Genomic DNA, 25,089 nt, shown 5'->3' with positions numbered 1-25,089 from the left:
AAAAAGCCTGTCTCTATTTCATCTTCTTTGGCAGCTTGGTAGAAGATAAACAAATCTCTCTGGTCTCCCATTCCTGGTTGTATACAATTTGCCTGTTTTCTTTTTCTCTTAAAAAAAAAAATCCTTTGCACAAGGTCAGTTACCTAAGCCTCCAGATTCCTATAAAATGAAGAATCTAGTCCTAAGAACTGTTATGCTTTCTTTCTTTATGGAGCACTGCACTGAACAGACATGACACATGGTTTCTGCTCTTGGATGGCTTTCATTTTTAAGGCACTAAGATACACATACACAGGCACAAGCCCATCGTATAAAGTTCACAAGTCACACATGCCAAAGCCATACTGATGCACACTATTATCCTTGCTTTGGGTAGCCCTGGCTTAACATTGCTGATTTGAACTGTTCTAAGCCTTTAGCAAGGACCAGTTTGAGGGGACACAGCTCTAGTTACTTCTGACACCAGTTGGAGAAAGAACTTGGTTTCTCAGAAATGAAAATGGTAAATAATGAGGTTTGGTCATGGGTATATCTGTGATAATTCTATTGTTTTCAGTTTTTATGACATTAAATATCTTAACTACTCTTGAGAAATGAGCTTTCCGTATTACATTTGTTTTGTAGGCAATTTTAGAGACTATTTCTAACATGCAATTGTGAATCTATCATTTCACTTCCCTAACACATAGTAGGCATTTAACACCGTTAAATCAAGGAATGAATTCTACAAATGCATTTTCTGTTGCTGCTGCAGGTGGAAAAGACACAGGTATTTGTGTCTGCTCACTAAGAAAGTAAATGTGCATATAGTGGAAAATTACATTATTTCACTTTTTAAATAGTTAAGAAGTATGGGCCATTTGCACAGCTATCTAACTATACATTATAAACCGCAAGCCCATTTGCGTCAGGTGGAAACAATTGCATGTCTCTCTGTGTGTATTTCATATAGTAACTTATGTCATAAAAGCTATCACCTGACAAGTCCTGGGCTGTCAGTTCTTATAGGGCAGAGCCTCCACCCTTTTCATCTTTTTAACCCCTCAGCACAGAGTAGGACCTTAGGAAATGTCTGGTACATGAGTAAAGACTTATGAAGTAGACCACTTAGATTCCTGGGAACTTCAAAATCCTTTCTACCATAGACAAAATGTTTTTTTTATTGTTCTCAATTCTCAGATTTTGAAATGCAATAAAATATTCAAACAGCCAAAATCCAAGTACATTACAACACAGAGTAACTCTGAGAGATTAGTTCTGGAGCCTGATTCTCCAGATACTACCTTCTTTAAATATCAAGGCCTGTTCTAGCTGTTTCTCATTTGAAAGAGGCAAGGCTCACAGAGCCTCATAATGGCAACTGCTCTCCCACCCATCCCCAAACAGTGATTTCTGTGGCCTTGCTCAGGGAACAAGGGAAATATCACTATGTGCTCTTCAAATATGACGGAAAGAGAATCCCGACCCTCTCTTCTCAAAAGATTGAATCTTGAACTCTGAGCTTAATTAGTAGGAGAAAATTCAAGATTAGTGGATTTTCAAAATAAACTCAGTTTATGAAAGTAAACATATGAGGGGGGAAAAGGCAAATATGTTAATTATTCGAATATTAAGCACATAAAGGGGTTTTGCTAAAGACTGTAGATCTTTTGCGTTCGTTGATTTAAAGATTCTAGAAAATTAAAAATATGCTCATTTAAAAACATATGTTTTACAGGAAGTAAGCTCTCCTTAATGGGAACTTGCAACTCTCATTTTTTTTTCTTTTATTTTAGCATAAATAAATCAAACTGAAAAGCAACCTCAAACTAAAAAGGAACTGGTTTTTTTTTTTTAATTGATAAGACTTTAGCTATAGTAACATCTTTAGAATTCCAAGCTGGATTGTTGTATTTCCACTGATCTTCATATTTAAGGGTTTCAATCTCTTAAAATTAATGTGACAAAGAGAAAATGTTAAATGCTGAGCCCAGGCCTGTGTTTTCAGATATTTTACCCTCAGTAAGATTGACATGATATCTGGTTTGTAGAAGCGTTCAAAATTAATACATTTCTGAAAATACTAAAAAGTTGTGATTCATTACTTCCAATTTTTAAATATTCTAGAAGGAAGAAGCTTTTCATTATGGGAGATGAAGGGGGCAAAAGAGCCCCTGATTTCAGGTGGTATCTTCATTTTATTAGGAGCAAGGGATTGACCAGCAGCAAGGAAATAAACAAACATTAATCCTGAATTATATATTTTTTCCAACATGATACCAAAGGCCTAAACATTGCACTGAAATAATAAGATGATGGCAGTAATTATTTTAATGAGAATCTCCCTAGTCAGAATAACAAACAGATATATTGCCTAATGTTACACTGAAAGGTAGTACCTAAGTACACATACTGCTGTGGTGACTAATGTGTGATAAGAGAATCCTCTGCTCACAATTTGGGCATTTATGTCACCACGTATTATTGATAGCTATGTTATTTTTACTACCCTGTGTCTTTATTATGTAACGTCTAATTGCAGGAAAAATTATTTTCATCCCCTTGATTTTGATAGGCATTTCCAAAGAAAGGATGGAATACAGAGAAGGCTGTGTGTTGTGGAGTTCCACCATCACGCAGGATGTTCGCTGATGATTGCTGGTAACAGTTCTATAAGCACTGTACACTGGCCTTTTAGGAGGGAAGGGAATTAAGTACAATAGACTTGTGATAAAATAAGGATGAGGTTCTGATGAAGACACAAGGGAACTGGACCACTTAGAATTAAAGCTTCAGCCCCCATATTCCTGCATTCAGGTGTTACCAGCTGCAGAGTGGGTGAACTCTCTCCCTGAACTAAAACCCCTGATAAACTGGAGTTTAACTGCACCTTGGTCCTAAGGTGGAGATAAGACTAAATTTTTCTGGGTGTAATTTCAATTATGATGCTTACTTTGGTGGAATGCTTTTCGAGACAGTGAGCAGAGTAACAAAAATCTGGCATCCACAACCAAACAAGCCCTAGTGTCTGGCCCCTGTACAGTTTCCACAAAGAAGGTCAAAAGGGGTTGAGAGGAAAGGTGTATCAAAGGTATCCCTGGAACGCAGAGCCAATAAAAATGAAACTATCCTCTTCTGAGACCTAATTACCTTTTATATCCAAAGATACACTGCACATTTGTTCATTGCTTATGACTAGGACTAAAAAAATATATGTGCCACGGAACTAGGCTTTTAAGTGATCCATTGGGTGGCTTTTCCATGTCTGTAAGGAATTTTCTGTTCTTTAGAGGTATTCACTCAATGAATAAGTAAATCTATGCTAATTTTTTTTCTCTCAAAACTTTAAGTATTTTCCTAGATCTATTTTCAAGGAATCAGAGACTTAGTCCTGTAACTTCCAAAATATTCCCTTCAAATTCTAAAACAAAACCAAAACAAAAATGTTCCAGAAACAAATTTCATGCTACCGGCTTTGCAAGGATTAGTCTCCTATTAGAGTCACGGTTCCTATATGATCCTTTTTCATGTGTTAAAGGAGGATATATATTTTTCTGTTACCTTTCTTGACTGTAAAGCAATCACAGGAACCTGCAGGAGGCACCATAAATATGCAAATTTCTGAGAGATAACTGTTTTCAGTGGTTATGCCTCCAAGTAGTCAGGGAAACAGGAGAACCTGAGCTTCCTACTTCCAAGTAATTCGTATGTTGGTAGTGCCCCCTGCTGCAATCACAGGTTGTCCAAGAAAGGGAGAATAAAATTCGGAAGCATTTAGATCTGGTTAATATGTGAAGTAAATGCCCGCTACCTCTGCTCCAGGAACAGCCATACCCAGTTCAGAGTTCCTCCTGCCCATCACAAATTCACTTTAAACACTTTGCTCAGCCTAAAATTGGGAAGATCTGCTTTTAGCTCAAAACCTTTAAATATGCAGGTTACATAGAGATAGATTTTATTTCTCAAAAAACAAAACAAAACACAGCACATCAAGATCCAAAACAGCACTTTAAAAGAGTGGAATATTCTAAGAATTTTTTAGAGGTTACCTAACTATAATAAATGTTGAGTTAGAAGCATATCCAGCTACCCACTAGGACATTAGAGCAGGAAGGGAAAAGTTCAAGTGTTAACAGCGTGTAGAGCTATTATTCAGTTTTAAATGGCTTTATTTATTAAAGAAAAATTTTGTGGGCCATTAGCTCATGGGGTGGACGGGACATTTTGATATTAAAAAAGAAAATGAAATAAAATAAATACATGAAACCACCAAGTTACGAACATTGGAAAACTGATTGCTGTAGCTCTAAAGTCACTCCATTACAGATTTCCATATTCAGACTTGGGCGGAGGGGGGCAGTGGTGGCGATAGAATAGAATAACAGGATACAATTCAAACCTGTGCCGGTCTACTGAATGCATAATATGCATTTTTAAATTGCCTGAATATATATTCACATGACAGAATCTAATGGGTTTAGGAGGAGCCCTTGTTCTTGATCAAATCATAAAAACTTATAAACTTGTCTATCACATCAGATCACATACACTTCTATTAAAATTGTTTTTGTCTTCTTGTTTAAATACTACTAGAGTCTGAATAGATAAAGGAAATTAAACCTTTTTTTAAAAAGCTCAGTTAGGTATTAGAAACTCTACATAGGGCCACCAAAGCAAGGCCTGATGGCACAGCTACTCTTAACTTTTTCTGTTGGACCCTCCCCAATCTCACCCAATGCCCCAAGTTGCCCAGTTTTGCCATTTTTTAACATCAGTTTCAGAAATGTATGTTCTCTCCTAGTGTAAATATCTCACAGTGGCTACGTACTAGAGTTTGAATTTCAACTTAGCTTCACACTTCATTTCCATACTCACATCTTCGCAGCTAGAGCAAAGTTAGAGGACTGAGGAAATTACCTATATAATTTCAGCAATGAGCCTGTCTTTATCTGCATCATCCAGGAATCTTGCATCCTGTGTGTGGAGCCTTGACCTGAGAGCCTGTGAGGAGAGAGAGGGAAGGGGACTGGTAGATACTAGTTACCAGGCAGAACTAATTAGAAATAGACCGTGATATTAAAGGTATCCATCTTTTCCTTACTCCAAAGTTAAACAAGTCCCCCATTACTCTATATGATGAGAATTTTTAAACCCCCCCCCCAGCACTCTGGATTTTATTGCCACAGAAGGTGAACTGTTAGAAAAAGAAAACAGGTGCACAAAACAGCAGTTGGGAATTGAAGCCCCGTTTTACCAGAACCCCTGCCATATATGTTCTGTCACTCACCTTCTAGACACTCAGTACAACCATTCAGTCTATTGAATCAAGAGACTGTTTGATCTTATCTGCATCTGTGAGCTGACTGTCAACCTGCTTAGGCTGCATATTAAATCATCTATAGTAGCTGTATCAAGCTGAGATGATCTGTTAATTCTAAATTTATTAACCCTTGGAGTGCAGTCATCATGTTTAATCTGGTGTAGCCCGCATTTATTTTACAAGATTAAATCCTTCTTTAAGATATGGCTGTGCTGTAGGTTAAAAAGAGCTAATGTGAGTTTCATTATGATAACTGGGGGGACACTGTCTGAAAAATGCTAGTGTGACTACCCTAACAGGCGATGTACGTATGTGTCTGGTCCGAGGCACTCTCCTAGGCTGGCATTTGCCTGTGGGATGAAATTTATTCCAGAAACAGTTCTGTCTCTAAAAAGAATGCAAAAGGAAAAAGAGGAGGGGGGAGAAGAGGGAAAAGAGCAAGGCCTCTGACAGATTTCCAGGGGTCCAGAGCCAGAAAGACTGATTTCCAAGGCAGTGTCAACCCCCAATGTAATGCCTGACGGATGAATTTCCAGAGGCACATACCTGGTGAAAGATGCTAACAAAATTCCTTAAGTGAGTCAAACTTCTCGATCAATAAAGATCACCTATTTCTGGATTGAGTGATTTTTTCACTCCCCCCACCAAAGAAGAATTCCAAGCAATTCAAAATATAAGGTAGACCTGCTAAAAAGAGAAAAACATGTTCATTTAATATGTTAATCTGCTCTTCAGACAAAAAAAAAAAAAAAGATATCCATCTCTTCTACTTGCCCATTACTGATGTTATCAACATATTCATAGCTTTTCTTTCAGACACAAACTGCTAGGCATGCTCCCTTTTTTGGTAACCACGTGCCTGATATCTCTCTAATGTAGCCTAATAACAATTTTAGCATTCAGATGAAGCGATTTCATTCTGTGACTGCCTTTTCTATTAGATTTGATTTTGAGAAGCCCCAGTGGGTGCCTTCGAGGCAGAGATCTATCTGTGAGGCTGCTACCGACTCAATAGCAGCCTGGGCTAACCTTGACCTTTCCCGAGACCCCGCTCCATCTGGTGCCAGCCTGCTTTCCACCACCACCCCCTCCTTCCTTGCTTCATAGTCAACATTGATCAAGGCAGAACGGAGCGCCTCGTCTCCTGGAAGGGCTGGGCAGGCTCAGGAGGACAGCACATTTCAGTATATGGAAATGATCAAGCTTCTTATGCAATCATAAATCTACATAGGAGTCTTGTGATTTGGTATTTCATTCACCTCCAAAGATTTTTTTTCTCCCTCCCAACAGGGATTTATAAGCTCTGTAAGAGCTCCCGGACAACGGCTTTCCCCAACACCTGGAAATTATCAAGCTTGCTGCTTGCTGAATGATGCTAACAGCTCTAATGCTGCAAATTCATTTTTAACAACTCACTGGCTTTTATCTAGGATCTCTGTGTGTGTGTGTGTGTGTGTGTGCCTTTCTTTAAGAAAAATCTACCAAAGCAACGGACAGTACCAAAGACACCAAAATAAAATCTGACTTGAATCTCCTACATCTCCACACCATCCCCATTATATATCCACAGATAAGATTTTTCTATCTCTGTATTCTGTCCCCTTTTCTTAACCGCCTAGAGAGGGAGAGAGAAAGAGGAAGAGAGGAGAGGGAGGGAAGAAGAGAGAGGAGATGGAGATGGAAAGATGCCAGAGAGAGGTAACTGGATGTAACACTTGAATGGAGCTTGAAAACCTACCTCTCCCCTCCCCAGGCCACATTCCTTCTTTCCCAAAGACCCACACAAATGTCTCCTTCTCCAAATCACCCACTACAGTACACAGATGCCTCCTCTGCCTCACACTCTTTCTTTCCTCTTCTATCTGTTTCTGGGGCTGGGTGGTAAAGAGGCTGACTGAGGGGGAGTCACGTGGGCAGCCCGTGGGCAGCGGCGGCAGCAGCTCAAAAGAAATTGACTGACTGGCCGCTTGGGCGCATTTCAATATATGGAAATGACCAGAGGCTTCTGCAATAAATCAGCACTCAACACTGTCATTTTTCTAGTTCTGCTTCATTTTCCTATTTTCCTCTTCTCCTCACAGAAGCCTCATTTCTTGCCTTTTCCCTGCTGTGTCTCTTCCCACCTCCGACCCCCCCCCCCCCCCCAAATTGGCCCCCCCCCCCCCCAACCCCCCCCCCCCCCTTTCTGTTCTCTGGCTACCCTGTAATTGGAAACATCCGGTCGAGAACGATTCTTTTCATTTCTTTCCCTTTAAAATTTTTTTCTTACAAAATCGGGCAGCATTTGCTGGCGTGCATCAGATTTCCTCCGACCAGAGGCGCCCGGGATGCGCTCACTTAATCCCTAGGACAGGGGAACTCAAGCCCCTTGTGATGTAGAAAAAAGGAAAAGACCGCGGTCCTCATTTCACCTTTCCCCATCCCAGCTCCCGCTGCCACCCTCGAGGAGTTCCCTTAGCAAACTTAAAAGAATATCAGAAGCAACTCGTGTTATGAAATGCCCGGGATAGCGCTGTGTGGACAGCCAGGGAAAAGGGAGGGACGTAGTGGGAATCTGAATGGGTTTGCAGGGATGCTGTTTTTCTTTTGCAGATCCTCTGGTGCCCTCCACCTAACCCTGCCCCTGTGCCTCGGGTTTTTTGTTTTTTTTTTAAACTAAAGCGGCGAGTCCCTGAAATCTGCAAATACTCTGGATGTTTCTCAGGAGCTCCACGGAGCCTGGATTTCGTGGCGAGTGCAAAAAGCGAAATTAACAAAACCCCATCACCGCGCTGCGGGGTTTTGATTTTTGTTTTTGCTTTTAAGTTCCGTGCTGAAGCAAACATTACCTAGCTTCCTCCATCCCCTCTCCCTGCTCCTACTTGAGATTTCTAATCTTTCAACTTGGTTCTCTCTTGTGTCGACTGGGCAGCCTCTCTTTTTTTCTTTCGCTTGGATCTGGGAACAATAGGCATGTAAAGGGTCAGTGGGCATCACCTTATATAGCTCAGAACCTAATTAATTTTATTAAAGGAGGGTCTGTTTATGCAATATGACAGCCTGGGGGAATTAACCATTTGAGGACGCAGACGCTGTTCAGACACCAGAGATTCCCACCTCACATCATAAGCTTATACATACTTCCTGCCCCTTTTGATCCTGGGCGGTACCGTGATCCGGGTCTGGTTTTTTGTTTGACCTCGTGAAGAGCTTGTCTAAATCCCGGGGTTCAGCACAATTCGAAGGACACCCAGAAAATCCATAGATTCCTATTACCAGATGACAATCGAAGTGCCCACCCATTCGCAGTTTGTTGCAGTGACAGCTCAAAAGGTCTTACTATGGGAACGGAGGATGAACCTCTCACGTGTCCTAAAGTGGATATTTGGTGCTTGCAAAATTCTACTTGGAAATCACATCGTGTGAAATCCAATGTTCCTTCTCAAGCGCACAGGAAAATGTAACTGTTTTTAAGTTATTATTTTTTTCCTGCCACTCTGGTAATTTGAAATACATTTTTAATAACCTCCTGGAAAAAACAGTTTAATAGTTCAGACATATTGTTCTTTGACTTAATATCCCTGTATATTCTTTAATTGCCAAAAACAAAGTTTATTTTATTTACAAGGGCTAACTTTACATCTCCTAGGAATTCTAATGTCATAGTTTTTTTTTTTTTAATCATCACCTTGGATTTTGTTCAAGAGGGATCTAGAAATGTATAGCATATGTATAGAAATAGATATGATAAAATATTCAAGAGCTCTCTGAAGGAAAATGTGCTTGAAAATAACCCCCTCTTTTATGGAATTTGTTTTGATTTAGATCTATAGATAGTAAAAAGAATGAAAGAAACTGTGAATTACACTGAATATAAGATGTTTATCACTTTAATATTACACTTCCTAGCTTCCATATTACAGAGCTTTAGAATACTCCCCAAACTTTCAGATTGAAGCTCTGCCTTGTACGGTCTGAGGTTTGTCTGGAAAGACCTGCCAGCACATGCCAGCTAAAAATGAGTGTCAATTAATAATAATAAAAAAGCTCCCTTATTTCTACACTCATGTAATTTAACAGGTTTGCAGAGGAACATAGGATGACAACAGTTGTGAGAACATTCCAATATATGCAGTTCTAACAGCTTTCATTCTAAGACGCCAAACCTTCTTAAAATAGAATGGCTTAACATTTCTTTTTTATATTAAAAGTCCAATCTACATTTCACATAAAATGTTTTTTATCACAAAAATATTTGTCTCTAACAAAATGCACTTTTTGTTCTACCAAAAAAGCAAACCTCTTGAAACAGATTCTCCCAGTTTTTTGCAGCTCCCCACTGCAATTTTCTGTACTATTTTCAACTGCCCCCCCTCATATGAGATACTTTGAATAAAAATAATGACAATTGAAATGCTGAACTAGAATGCTATGTTTCCCAATATTGCTAATAAAATTTCTAATTCTTAAACTGCTCTCTGATGGAACTAGGCAAATTGGGGAACTTACACTGATATTTCTAAGTGCAGTTTGTTGTTTTAAAAACATATTGTACTGATTAATAAAAATGTGAAATAATTTGAGTTACAAATTTTGAACGACAAATCGCCATCTGCTCAAATGGGGGAAAACCAAAAATTGCCGAATATATTTTCTCACCTCTTTTTTTCATGATAACATAAACAACATTCCTGAATAATTAAAAAAAGAAACTGACTGCACTTAACGCATTTTTATAGTTCAACAACTGCTTGATGAGTCCACCTTCTCAAACGTGCAATTATTTTTTTCTTAATTACTTACATATGCTCTATCAGAAGATGCAGGTTCTAGTGCTTTTCCTGTGTATTGTGCAAATCTGTTTAGTTCTATCTACTAGACTATAAGCCCCTGGATTGATATGATAAAGTAGACTGCAATGTGCAGTAACCCCGACTTGGTCATAGGTGCCAGCTATGTCAGAGACCCGAGAGAACACTCAGAGTACTCTCTGGAGGTGGGGAGAAAATTTTTTAATTTCTATGAACCCAGATTTGGAGGAAAAGGCACAACCCATCAAATAGATACCTAGATACAAAGAAGTATGATAAACAAGTTAGCTTACCATGTGTGGGAGAGAAAGTCGGGGGGGGGGGGAAAGAAAGTGGGTAGGTAGCTCTTCCATCCATGGCTATTAAAAACAGTTACTGGGCTTCCCTGGTGGCGCAGTGGTTGAGAGTCCGCCTGCCGATGCAGGGGACGTGGGTTCGTGCCCCGGTCCGGGAAGATCCCACATGCGGCGGAGCGGCTGGGCCTGTGAGCCATGGCCGCTGAGCCTGCGCGTCCGGAGCCTGTGCTCCGCAATGGGAGAGGCCACAGCAGTGAGAGGCCCGCGTACCGCAAAAAAAAAAAAACAAAACAGTTACTGATGGCCTGGCAAACAGGACCCAGTGGAATTTACTATTCCACCAGCAGAAACAGTGAAAAATCATCTAGGATGTACCAACTTGTTGGCATTCAAGCAAGGAAGGGAAGAAGCCAGGAGTCATCAGTGCAAGGAGTCTAACAAGAGATCCAATACAAAGTTAAACAGACTGCTTTTTAAACCATAACCTAGGCTTAGACAGGAGAGATAAGTATGTTGCTTTTTAATCATCCTGAGAATAAAAAAATCCCATTCTATTCAGTTAATCATAGAATAATATGATGCAGTTTTTTCTTTCTTTTTTGTTTTTTCTTTTTTAAAAGCTTAACTGTTTTGGGGGGAATGGTGTTCCTTTTTTTTTTTTTTTTTTGGTAGAGAAACATTTGCAACATGATCAAAAAGCTGAAACTTCACAGATCATGTATGCCAAGGAGACGGAAGAGTGGGCCAAATCATGTCATGCTCTCATGCCATGCCCACCACTATCCCTGTCCAGTTTCAGTGCAGGTAAAAGTTAGGGTGTGACTCCCCAGGTCCTGGGAAGGATGTGGAAGTTGCTTTCATCATGTTGGGATGGGGTAGAAGGGAATGAAGAAATGGCTGAAAAATGCCTCCAGCTGACCCTAGCATCAGCTGCTCTCACTCTTTCTACTCAAAGTGTAATTCCTTGAACGTGGCAGCTGTTGTTTTTTTGTTTTGCTTTTAATTCACAGCCGATCTCTCTAATTTAGAGAATACTGAATACCGTGCATAATGTGAAATGGGCAGACCTCTTATTTAGGGTCAATGAAATGCCAGGTGCTTTTGAGTGTCTACCGCACCCAGGGACCTCTACCAGGTGTGGAAGGGACTTAAACTAAAAAAAAAAAAAAAAAAAAGTTCCATGTCCCCATCTTCTCAAGTGGTTCACATTCTAGGGGGGAGCTTATATACACCTGGCTACGAAACCAATCAGACTGGGGCTAGGAAATAAAGAGGAGATCAAGAAGCCAGCACAAAGCAGGAGATTCCTCAACTGCTGGAGAAGGATGAGTTGGGCTTTGCTAGGTGGGAAGATATGGGAGGAACATTCAGGGTGGAAGGAACAACCTGACCAGTCACACGAACGGGCTTGGTGAGTTTGGGGGCCCACAAGTCTCCTGGTGCAGCTAAAGCATAGAGCGGAGTGGCAGAAAGTTGTCTGGAAAGAGTCTGGGCAAGTTTGGGAAGGGTGCCAAAGTCAGGCTTCAGAGTCTTGACCAAATTCTGCAAGCCGTGGAAAACCATTTGATGTTTCTGAGTAGTAGTAGTCATGTGACACGGCACACTCTTTGGAAAAATGAAAACTGGAGGCAATTTAGAGGATGGCTTGAAGAAAGTTGTCCTCTGCCAATCAACCTATTTTTCTGTCCACCAATCTGTAGAAGAAGCGGTCAGCATGACAATGATGTGACTTGAACCTTACTAGGGATGGAATATTCATTGCTTCCTCCTCCATAACCGAAGAAGATGCTCTCGACAGGGATCTCTATTTGTATGCACAGGATGACTGACTTTCGGAATCTTCACGTATAAAAATCTGTTCATTGAATGCTTCTATATTTGAAATCTCTAAGAATCTAATTTGTCTTTCCCTGGATGCGTCCCAAACATTTTTATCTCCAACCCTTACCTCTTCTCCTGACCCAATATGCCAAAAGGTAAGACCCAAACTCATGAAAGAAACCCCTCTTTTCTACCTCTTAAGAATAAACGTTTGAAGATATTTAAGCCTCTTATTATCCAACATCTACTATATGCACATCCCTTTGCTGAATCTTCTTCCAGAAAAATGAACCCAAACACAGATATTAAGAAAACAAGGATGAATAATACATGCTTTTATAAATTTTTAAAAATAACCTAAAATCAAATAACTGAAGAGTAGCAAGTGTGCTCTGTTAACTGGTTGGATGGTGATCTGGTTTTTAGCACAACTCTCCTAGTGCAGCAAAGCTAAGTTCTGTAAATTAAAAACACTTTAAAATTAGATTCGATCTTTACGGGGCTGGAGAGACCAATTTATAGAAATTTGACTATGAGGTTTCATGGCTTTTGTTTTACTTCTCTAGTTCTACCCAGTAGAAAATAACAGTATGAAAAATGGGACACCATGCTGCATTTCAAATAGCCTTCTGCTAATTAGAAAATTACCCTGTATGATCGTAAGGGCTGACAGCATTGTTTTAATATGGGTCTGCTAATATTCCATTCTGAAGGCCCTAATTTAAAAATCTCGTACTTTGGCTGCTAAAATCACCGCAGGCTGAATCTTGTCAAACAGGAGGAGACTTTTTTTTCCAGTCTTGGACATGGAGCATAATGGTGTCATTTTAAAAGGCCTGGAGTGTGTGTATGTGGAGGTGGGGGGAGAGTACAAGAAAATTGTCTTTAAATGCTTTCCTTTCGGCACACCTTAGCTGTGATCCTAGAGCAGAACCTAATTCTCTTGAGAATGAAGACTGCTTTGACATTTTTAGTGAGGAAAATCTCAAGTAACCCACATGGATTTCTCCTACAGTATTTAGCCAAAATATATATTTGTAGGAGATTTAAACAAAGTAGCTTCTATTGTAACATTTACAATTATTATCTGTTTCTCTGTTAAATTATTTGTTTTGGTTTAAATTAAATCTACTCTCAATAAGAATGAGCGAAAAGTGCGGACCCTAGGTATGTAAACACATATTCATATGTGTATCAGCAAATTTAACAGAATATATGGAAGTATACAGTGCGTTCACTTTAACTAATATCAAAAGTGAGCACTTATGATCTGACTTCAGAAAAATTCTTGCAAAAATCAGACTTACCACCATAATTCCATTCTTAACTATGCCATTGTGGTTTGGTATTATTTTTATATGTTTCCCTACTTCAAATATCAGATAGTAAAAGACTTCATTCATCTTACATATCATATATACCACAGTGTCAAGACAAAAGAGTACAGCATAAGAAAGCATTCAGCCTGAACCCTAAAACATCAGGTTTCACTCTGTCTGTTTAGGGTATGATTTTAATGTAGATCAGTATATGGCTATGATAATATTCAAAAGAAGTGATACTTATAAAAAGCTATATCCCTTGGCAACGATTTAACTTAGAAAATTAGTCTTGGCCTTGTCTCTTTCTTTTTTGCTAGCTGCACTTTCAAAAGTGTTATATATTTTAGGCAACTTCTATTTAAATGTAAAAACTGATTAATCCCTTGAGTTATTCTTATTTAAATTACAGACCCATAAGCATTGCCTTTCATTGCTGGCAAAAATTAGAAAGCATCAACTTAAAGTCTAGACGCATCTCCATCTAAGAAACAAGTTGAATAGTTTACAGTATGTGGCAATTTGGGTATGACGACTACTTGGAGCTCTGGAAGCATTCATTAGCTTACCTTCCTCCATTTAGCTTGCAATAAAAATAATAACATTTGCCACTTAGTAGAGGCTTTTCGCCCTCAAAGTGCTCTATGGGCATCAAGTGGTTTATTTATTAATAATCTATGTTTCTGCTTAATAAACTAGATTTCTATTTACAATCAAAGAGAAAATTAGAAAATGTTCTGCAAGCGGTAAGTAAAAGGAGTTGCTAACGGACTATCAAATTACATATTTATTTTGCCCTGCCCATTATTTTTAAATGACTTTCTGCTAGCCAGCTAAAAATTTCAAGGTCCTGGGCAATGAGATATTGACGTCTATTTCACATCTGTTTTTTCTGTTTGGGGAGGGCGTAGGTTATTTTCAAAGTTTTTATCCCTCGATTTATTCATGCAAAAGGAAACTGGGTTTTAGATACTACAGATTAGCCACCAAAGAGATTTCATTTGTGTTTATAAGAACATATCAGCAGCTCCGTGCTGGAGAGGGGGAGCCCCTGGAAGTCCTAGGGTGTCAGCTCAGAAGCCCTCAGTGGGTTCTGTTCCAACCACAGGAGGGACTGCAAGCATACATTTTAAAGACCCAAGGCCTCAAGGACATTTGAATTGTGCCCCTTCAGCTCTGGCTTCTGGACAGTGAGTGGGTGAGGGCAGAGGTTAGCATGGCCCCTTGGTAGATGACCACTAGAAAGGAAATCAAACTGATCTGGGGGTGATGAGGGGGTTTTAAATGACATCCATAGACTCAGATTTCAAACTGACCTTCTCATCTCAAGATCTGCTTGAGGGTTTAGTTGGAACTGCTTATGCTTCAATTTTGAGTTTACCATCCAGCGTTCTCATGAGGAACATCTGAAATGTTCTAAGGTTTCTAGAAATTCCTTTGAGGGGGCACAGCATAAAAGGAAAGTACAAACTGGTTTACAAAGAGGTGTAAATGGCTCACTGTACCACAACTTAAATATATAAATATACAGACCATCAGACAGACCAGCACACTGGGAAGGCTGCACCGCCTCTGAAGACTTAGAGATAGTTCTGCTGATAGGCTATTACCTTATGTGTGGTGACACTTCACAATTTTTACAGTATTTTCGCATACATTCTCTTTTTCAATTAGGCATACTTTCATCTCTCTTCTCATTGATTTTGGTTTATTTGCTCTTTAATATTTTTGTTGTATTTCTTCTAACTGACAAGAATGGGGTAGTGTAAACATCACCCAGATATGTTTGCATAATGCTGCTTTGTTATAATTAAGTGTATTTTCCAAAGGTCTCTAAGCAGGTCATAAAAATCTGCTCAGTGCTAAGCGTGGAACGTTCAGGTCTGATCCTATGAGCGAATTCTTTTAAACACCATAAGAACCTGAATTTTGGCCATTTAAAAACATATACACGTGAAACAAACTCTCCGAGAGAGCGTTTGGGTTTTACAAAGTGACTGGGTGTACTTCCCATTTTTATTTGTGTAAAGAATGGATGTGTTTAAAAGTTAATTTTGGGGGGAGGGAGATGCAAGAGGGAGGAGATATGGGGATATATGTATACATATAGCTGATTCACTTTGTTATGAAGCAGAAACTAACACACCATTGTAAAGCAATTATACTCCAATAAAGATGTTTAAAAAAAAAGTTAATTTTGGCCTTTTTAAATGGTTGAACAGAAGCACTTGAAGCAGAAGTAGGCCTTGTGGTTCACCTTCAGTTTAAAAATGCTAATTTCTGCCTACTGGGTGCCTTTATAACGACTTGTCCCAATCTTTGGCATCAGAAAGCAACTTTCCAGTGAGAGGGGCGGAGGGGATAGAGGGAGCCATCCCCCTCACCCTGCTTGCACGCCTCTCCTCTGATGTTTCCCAAGGAGGCCCAGAAGAATGATCTGCAAAATCCCTGCAGGCAGGACAGAAGGGGAGGTGCAGCCCTGTTTAACAATTCCTTCTGAGGGAACACCCAGCAAGGCCGGCCTCCTCACACACTGGGGCCTGTGCGCAGCATCACCAGCCCTATACACACTGAGGGCTAAGTAGGTGAGAGGACTCACCTTGCTCTATAAAAAGCCATTTTCTGTCTCATTCCTCATCTCTTTCCAAAAGCAGCATTCATATAAAATAGAATTGCAGAGTTGGCCAGGAATGGGAACAAAATTGCAATTCAATTGCTTTTTTTCCATTTTGTAAAATAATGGCAATAAATTAAATAATCAAAATATTTAGCTGTGTAAACTGGCTTCTGCCACTTGTGCAGTTACTTCTTTTCATGAGGAAGTTTGCTTTACATACCAATAGATGTTTTTAAAATTATCTCAATATCTGTTTAGACATGCTGCTCCAGGAAGGTCTTCTGGTTTTCTTTCAGTTGAAATTACTATTTGCTAATAAAAGAACTGTCAGGACTTTGAAGTAAACATTCATTTATGGACCCAAAAGAACAGACTGTTTCCAGTCTTCATTTGTGTGGTGTCCTTCTGCCCCAGTCCGTCAGCAACTCTGAGTGGCTGCAGCTCTGGCCAGAGCTGGACATCAAGCTCGGGGTGACAGAGAGCTGCCTCCTGAAACGTGGGACATAGAATATTGAATTCATTCGTTTTACCAGCCCTGTATGCTCCCGGCAAAAACAAAGACAGTGTGTGGGCTGGATTCTGCATGTACTCATAAAGTTTAAGGTGTTGGCTTTAAGAATGACTGTCAAAAGGTGATTGTACCATAACCCATGAGGATAAGAGGGGCGACCCCCGAGGAAAAACTCAATCTCACACCTACTAAATTTTCATATCTATTTCAGGCATAAATGGATTCTAAAATTTTGTGGCTTAAGAAAAAAAGTTCAGTGAACACAGCAGAAACTGCAATGCTGAGACAGTTCAGCATGGAGACCTGGAAGCACAGATCGGACTGTGGAGCCTACCTGGGTGTATGTTCATGATCAGAGTTCAAATCAAATGCTGCCAATGGGATCATCAGGCAGGAGCGGCACCCCAAACGTGCCTGGACCTCAAGTTCTCTTCCCAGGCCTTCTCTTCTGCCCCTGCCTTCCTTCCTCAGCAAGGCCTGCACAATAATTGAAAAAAACTGAGATTTTGTTAAGACTTTTCAAGGATTACCAAGTCAATTACCGAGAGGGAGAAAAATAAAAGGGTAATAGTTGAGCGTCGCATGCTAGGGCACATTCAATTCAAACAGCTCCCGGGGAGTTGCAATTCTCTCTATAGGGTGAACAGTGGGTTCCTACATGTTGCTGGCAAGCCGACAGCAGTTTAAGGTAATATTTTGGTCAACAGGTGTAGACCCCAAATGAACAGTGGAGTGGCTTAAGACCTGGATTGTGAGAGGCAGACATGTGCTGAAATTAGAAAAGCATTCTCGGGCTATTATTTAACATTCTACATATGTGAGATACAGAATGAAAGAATGAGAATTATCTTAAAATCCCTGTTAAAGCAGGGCCTGCTTTCTCAAGGCAATCTCAAGCTTTAGTAGTTCAGACAGATTCTCTAGCTGACAATTAATATTAATGGGTAGATTTCACAATGTGGCATTATCACACGGGAGATGGGTGGGCACACCATCTGGGTTTTGGCAGGTATTAGATGTAATCAAAGGGATTACTTGGCTCAGGGAGAAATAGAAAACCTTGGGTTTGTTTAGTCTCTTTCCTCTTTTGTTTGGACGCAGCTCTAGGTGTGCTTAACTATTTTCCCCCTTGTCCTTTATTTGTGGTCGGGAACATCTCCAGGAGAAAAAAATCAAAACAAAACAAAAAGGGATGGACAACCCGCAAAGATCATTTGGATATAGAATCATGGCCCGTTTTCCCTTCTCACTAAAAATTCACCAAATATTTATTGAATGCCTACTGTGGGTAAGGAGCTCTGCCAGGACACCTCCGTCAGCTTTAGTTCAAACAAGCCATCAGTGTTTGCAGGTCTATTTCTGGATACTTTAGAATAGGTTAAAAGGCACACTGATCCCCAAAGATAATACAAACTTTTTTGGTCGATTTTTGCCCCCTTCCCTCCATTTGCCTCCACCCCACTCCCACATACACACAGACATACACACGCACACAAAAATGTTATTTAGACGATCAAAGGGAGCATCCACCTCAGATTTTAGAATAGTCACATCATTGGATTGCTTATTGGAAACATTCAATTAGCTAGACCAGGGAACCTACACAGGTGTACATGTTTATTTTCAATAAAAAATAAATGAAGTTGTTGATTGGTTAACAGTCTTGGAAGAGACAGGTGATTAGTCAGTCTTGAGGTACCAGAACCCTGCTGACTGCCGCTGCAGGTAACTTCTAAGTTTTACATTTAACTGTGCTCTGATGATGAGTAAGAAGATGGCTTGTAACCTAAGACATTCTGCTCATGAAGAAGCACTTCTAATCCTCTGGTTTCCTATCCGGGATTGTCTTGCATCCCACAGATACATGTCCTCCTGACCCACAAGGCACTGTCATCACTGGCCAGTGGTGATGCAGACCCAGGCCCTCCTCTGCACTCATCGCAAGCACCCAGGACCACAGAAGAACCCAAGTTCTGTCAAGGTTGTTTCTGGGTCTGACCATCTTGTCCCAGGAAGCCCAGCATGTGGGATGTCTATATTTAGCCACTTAATACATGATGGTGATTATGCCCCCCCAATTTTCTCTAAACATAGCTCAAAGCTGAGACAGTCCCATTTGCAAGACCCGAAAGACATTATAAGGATCCATTTCCTCTTCACCTTCTTTGCCATGTCACCTTACCACAGACAGTTCGCCCTCTAAAAGCATCTCCCCAAAAAGCCAAAATAAACTCAGCTGACACCACTGTCTCTTTCTCCCCACCAGCTACTATGGGGCACCTTTTCAGGTGCAACAGGCATACACTCCATGCTTTATCTGTATTTTTATAAAGTTTTGCCGCTAACAACATAACTGCATATTCAACTGCCCAGATCAACTTGAGATCTTAAAGCTGCATGTCGAAGAGGGTAGCCATAGACCTACACACATGTGAGCACAGGTGGCTACATAGATTTAAGTTCGTTAAAATTAAATATAATTAAAAATTCAGTTCTTCAGCCACACTTCAGGCACGCAGTCGTTACATGTGACTAATGGCTACCAAATACTGGACAGGGAAGATGCGGAACATTTCCAATATCACAGAAAGTTCTACTGGGCTGCAGGACTAAAGGGTGTGATGACAGGAGAGGAAAGAAGTTTTCCCGGACCCTGCAGAGACGAGGTTGGGCGACCTAGGCCCAGTCACTCCTGATTTCCACTCAAATCTAAATGCCAGTGTCTCCACTGCAGACGTGACACCCAGGTCCTATAGCATTTCAACCCGGGAGGCGGGTCAGGGCAGTGGTGAAAAACCTCCACAGTGCGGAATTCTGGGGCAAATTCTTTGCTACGGGTGGAAGGGAAAGGAAGCTTCCTGGGCAGGCGTTTGGAGGCCGTTCGCACTCGGGCGCTTCCAGCTTCTTGACCACGACCCAAGCTCACATGGGGCCGAGCTGTGGGGTGTCGGGGCCGAGTCGGGACTCCGGTGGATGCCCGGCTGGCGCCGCCTGCGCCCGGCATCCTCTTGTCTTGTCCTTTAGCACAAGGGCGGGCAGAGCAGGACAAAGGCTCTAGCAGGCGTCAGCTGCCAGGTTCGGCGCGCAGGGGCGGCCGCGGCCACCCCGGGCGCCCACCGCCTCCGCGGCCCCGCGAGGGAGGCCAAGCGCCCGCCTTTGTCTGCGTCGCCGCCGAGGGACGGGTCCGCAGGAAGCGGGCGCCATCGTGCGGCCGGAGCCGGGCACTGCGCCCCGGGAGGCGCGGCGCGACCCTAGCGCGGTCGGAACCACCGAGCTTGGACGAAATCCTCGCGGGGACCGCGGTGTCACAGCGGAGGCGACTGCCTGAATTGCTACGGTGCGTACTATTAGATATGCTGTGTGTTAGGGAAACACATTACCACTCCTGATAAAGGCAGCTGAGCCACTGCCAGCAGAAAAAGTAGAGGGAAGTGGACACACTTGTCTATGTATAACGAACAAAAATACCCAGTAGCTATGATCAAAAATATTTATTAATATAGTTGCTTGCATACGTGTGGACTATCTCTGGAATGTCACAAAAGAAACTGGTTACAGTACTTGCCCTGCTGACCTAAGGGGCCGGTGTGTCTAGGGGATGAGTGTGAGAGGGTGGCTTCTGATTCTTTGGACTTTTGTACTGTGTGCACATATTTCCTGTTCAAAACCAAAGCATTTAATAATATAAAGATATGTTTGATAGACTGTGTCTGTGGTATGTATCATGTGCAAATGTTGGTGGAGCCAAAGAGAAGTAAATACATACAGTCATTAAACATTCCATGTCCCGGCCCTCTGGGGACCCTGGGTCTACAGGGAAAACCCAGCAAGTCCCAGAAATGGAATTAACCATCATTTTCAATGATGCGTGATCAAGTACAGGTTTTCCCAGCTTGAAAGACCCTGTTCAGCACGTGAGGCTCTTGCAGTCTTAGTGAGGATACAAAGTGTGTCTGTTGTCCCTTACTTTGTTGACTAAACTCCTCTTACATGGCTTTTGTCTCAGAAAATGGGGAAGATTTAGCAGAAAAGGAGCAGTTACCCTCTGGCTTATTTTAGAAGGCAGGAGTAGAGTTGAAGCTCTCAGAAATGATACTCTATCTCCCTCCAACCCAGTCTTCTCTCCTAACCATCTAACCCCATCTTCCAGTATGGATTCCAACAAATTTAACCTATGAGGCCACTTGCCAAGGTAGAACTGGTTACACTTAAGCTACTTCTACTCCCCATAGCCTTGACTCTGTGACACATTTGCAGAATTGGGCCTTGTGAGATGAACCCAGTCATTCCTGGCCCCTGAGAGCATTAAATCTAGCCAAGGAGCCAAGGCATGTGCACCAGGCCTGGGGCTCCTCCAGGCAGAGACCATGTCATCATCCTTCAACTTTGTTGAACTGAACTCTAAGTTGATTCTTTATTTACCCTGGAAGTGCTCTGTGGGGTCACAGAAAGCGATGGGACAGCCAGATTGGCATCCCTGCAGTTGGGGTGGAAGGAGTGTGGGCAGCAGGGCTGGCTGTAGGGCCTGACCGAGTCTCTCCTGATCATAAAGAAGACTTAAACTGCATGCTAAATGGGATCAGCAGGAGACCTGAGAGCAGAGCCAGGAAGGCCTCACCTGGGAGGGAATCTAGCTGGGCTGGGTAGAGGGGAATATGTGTGTACAGGTGTGTGTGTGCATGTGTATGTGTGGGCATGGGCGTGCGTGTGTGCTTGGGTCTAGGCAGTGAGCATTCAGGAGCCCCGCTTTGCCCACCTGCTTGGAGCAGATGGGCTGATTTGAGGAGCAGGTGAGTGAGAGCTTCTCGAGTCATTGTCTCTATGGCTTTGTTTCCATTCCCCAGATACAAGTTCCAAAAATTGCAAAATCTAACCCCTGGCCCTCTCCTGGAGCTCTGATGAATCTCCTAAGCACAGGTAGGAGTAAGGGAGGGGGGCTTGGCAGGACAGTGAGAACTTGGTCAGCGTTTCCTTCACGGTGAGGGAAGGCACTGTGGCTGAGTCTGAGAAGGGCATGAGGCAGGAGGTGAGCACGTTGGTTTTTCTGTTGTCTCTTTAGAACTCAGGAGGGGAGCATCTTTCCTTTGCTCCAGCCGCCAGGTATCTCTTGGACCTTCCTTGGTCCTGCTTCTGGTGGGGAAGACAAAATAAATTCGTGACAGTAAGGAGCCCACTGCCTGGAAAATCTGCCCAGCCAACTGGGATGCACTTAAAATTGAAACCCTCCACTTGGGAAAGGGACCAAGTCCACCCGCAGTGGGTTCAGAGTGAGGTTCATTTCTCGAGCACCCGCTCAGGGCCCTGCACTGTGCTGGGCACTTGCCAGCAGGTGTGAGCTTCCATCTTGTTTTGTTGGGATCCCTCTGACCTAACAAGGGTGGCAGTGAACCCCACTCTCTCCACAGCTCCAAAGAAGACAGCAGTTCCACAGCACGATCAGTGTTTGGATGGACAGCATCCTTGGAAATCGTTCACTCATCAGGTCTTCAGCCTCGATAAGTGGTTAAGATGCCTCTTGCCTCAGCTGAAGCTGATGGAACATGTCAGGAATCAGAGATGTTCTCCAGCTAGCTCCTTAACCACCGTATATGGCCTTCCCGTCTCTCCTCTCAGAAAGGAAGACTGTTGCCGTTGGTTCCTTGAGGAAGACTTGGGCCTCGGTGCCTGTCTTCCCAGTGGGGAAGCCCTTTGCCCTCTCCATGGGGGAGCCATGAAGCTTCCAAGCCTTGCTTTGGGCTCCCCTTGGGCTCCTGGCTCGTGGGACGCAGAGGTTGGTGAGAATTAATTGTAAAGTGCATTGAGAGGCACAAATGAAAACCAGTCCTGCGGCGGAGAGATTATTACTGTTGGCAATTTGGGTTTTCTGAAATAGCTCTTAGGATTATGACTGTGGCAGCCCAAACCCCAGAGGTGAGCTCAAGGCTGATAGATTTTCAGAGTGGCCCTGTTTTGCTACAGCCTTCCCGCCTCCCCTCCCTGAAGGTGAGCCAGTCGGAGAGGGGCCTGCGCTGGGCTGGGAGCGGCATCCCCTCCAAAGCCTGCAGATGCGAGGGCAGCTGAAGGCTGACCCCCACGTTCTTGAGAGAGGGTCCCCAGACTTCCCGGCGTAATTTCCTTCTCACTTCACTGTTCCCTTCCCTGTCTGAAATGGCAGGTGACCTACGTGGGAGCGGTGTGCAAATTGATTTGGAGGCGATCAATGGCCCGGGGCGCGGCCCCGGCTCGCTGTTGTGTCACTGAACCTCTCCAAATCGATTCACACACCGTTCCTTCTCAGCACACCTGCCACGTCAGATGGAGAGGGATGAGTGAAGTGAGAAGAAAATTACGCGTTTGTTACCGCCACCGCCGTGGAGCCGTCTGCTTCCTGCTCTCCACCACCTCCCAGGCCGCCACCACTCGCCTCGGGAATCTGGGGAGCCCCTTGCCGGGCATGTGGAGAAAGAACCCAGGAGACAATGGAGCTGCAGGGACATTGGCACCACCCCACGGAGGATTCTGAACCAGGAGATCACCAAGATCGCCCTCTCCCACCACACGGGGCTCCTAAGGCGTTTGCTCAGAGCTTTTCATTTGTTTACTCTCTTTAAAGACCACTGTTGACCAACTTATAAACAGACCACTTATTTGGTGGGCCCAGGGTCATTCAATATTTGAAGTCAATTAAATTTGAATTAATTCACTCATCCATTCATCGACTCAAGCCTCCGTGGAAGCCCCACTGAGTGTCCAGCACTGACCAGAGACCAGGCCGGCTCCTCAACCTTCTGGGTTATCACCAACACAATCTGCTTTGGAGAAGACAGAGCATGCTCATAGGAGCACCCGAGAATAGCCCGAACCAACATCAAAAAAGAGAACAAGTGAAATAATGGAAAGATTCTTGTAGCCATTTTACACAGACCTCATCAACTTACTGCAGTTCTGCCGGTCCCCTAACTGTCCGTTACTGGCCTGCTAAGAGAGCTTGCACTGAAAGGGAAATAGACTGTGTCGCGAAGCACAGTTCTTTCAGAACAAGACTTTCTCAATGAAGGAAGCAGTGCATTTTACATTCTGGTGCAAACACTTCCTGGAGTGGCACTTTGAGTCAGGACCAACTTATCCACTAGTCATGGGAGGCATGGTGCCTCAGCCCCGCAACACTTAGGGACTGTTGTGGGCTGAATAATGTCCTCCCCCAAGATGTCCACATCTTAATTCCCAGAACCCGTGGACATTACATGGCAAAAGGGACTTTGCAGATGTAATTACACTAAGGATCTTGAGATGGGGAATTTATCCTGGATCACCTGGGTGGGCCCAAAATAATCACAAGGGTCCTTATCAGAGGGAAGCAGGAGGAAAAGGGTCAGAGAAGGAGATGAGATGAGAGCAGCAGAGTTCAGAAAGCCAGAGAGAGGTCTGAAGATGTGAATCTGCTGGCTTTGAGGACAGAAGAAGGAACCACAAGCAAAGGAATGGGGGCAGCCTCTAGAAGCTCAACAAGGCTGAAAGTGATTCTCCCCTAGAGCCTCCGGGAGGAACCAGACCTGCCAACACCTTGATTTCAGCCCAGTGAGACAGATTTTGGGCTTCTGACCTCCAGAACCGTAAGATGATAAATTTGTGGTATTTGAAGCTGCTAATTCTATGGTAATTTGTTACAGCAGCCATAGGAAGCTAACAGGGGGCACACAAAAATGTTTTAATTTCTTTTCAGAAGGAAAAAATATGAATTTTTAGGTTAAAGAAAATGTCTTAACATATACACTTAATATAGCCATCTTTATACCAATGCAGTGGTGAAATAGAATTTTTTTTATGGAGGAAGAGCCCCACGAAGGCAAAAGTGCTGAGGGCTCACGAAAGCCACGACTCGACCCTGCTTCAAGTAGCGATGATCGTGAAGAGCCCTCTCTTTTAGCAATTCTGGAAGGATAAGAAAGCACAGATCTGATGCAGAACTAAACAATCCATTTGACCACCAATCTTGAAACCACCACTTTGGCTGCTTATTGTAAATCCTTCAAAAACCAATCTTTTTAAATAGAATTTAAAACTGAGCTAAATTTATTTGTCAGAATACATCCAAGTGACTTATTTATAATAAGAGAGGCCGGGTATGCCTCCTTCTTTTTTCATACTGTCTTCTGTTGTACAGAAATGGGCTTTCCCCAAAATTAATGGTGTTTCCACATTTATAAGTGAGGATTCCTTTTGTTGGAGAAGCCCCCTTGGAGATTTCTGGATTACTTGGAAGCTAAATAAACTAAAAGTTTTTTTTTTAATCCTTTAATCCTGCTTCCGCCTGTTTTGAGCCGCTGAAATCAAGAGTCTCCCACAGGCAGAGAACCAAAGCGATTCCTCTCAGCAAACTCTTTGACTTACTGTCCAGGTTCTGACACGTTCCTTTGCCAGCAGCAAATAAGTGAGAACTCTTCCAATGAGCAGTGG

Source organism: Monodon monoceros, unplaced genomic scaffold, assembly GCF_005190385.1.
Source record: "Monodon monoceros isolate NGI ecotype Baffin Bay Population unplaced genomic scaffold, NGI_Narwhal_1 Super_Scaffold_19, whole genome shotgun sequence".
Classification (NCBI taxonomy): domain Eukaryota; kingdom Metazoa; phylum Chordata; class Mammalia; order Artiodactyla; family Monodontidae; genus Monodon; species Monodon monoceros.
The sequence above is the reverse complement of the archived record's forward strand: the minus strand, read 5'-3'. Positions refer to the sequence as shown.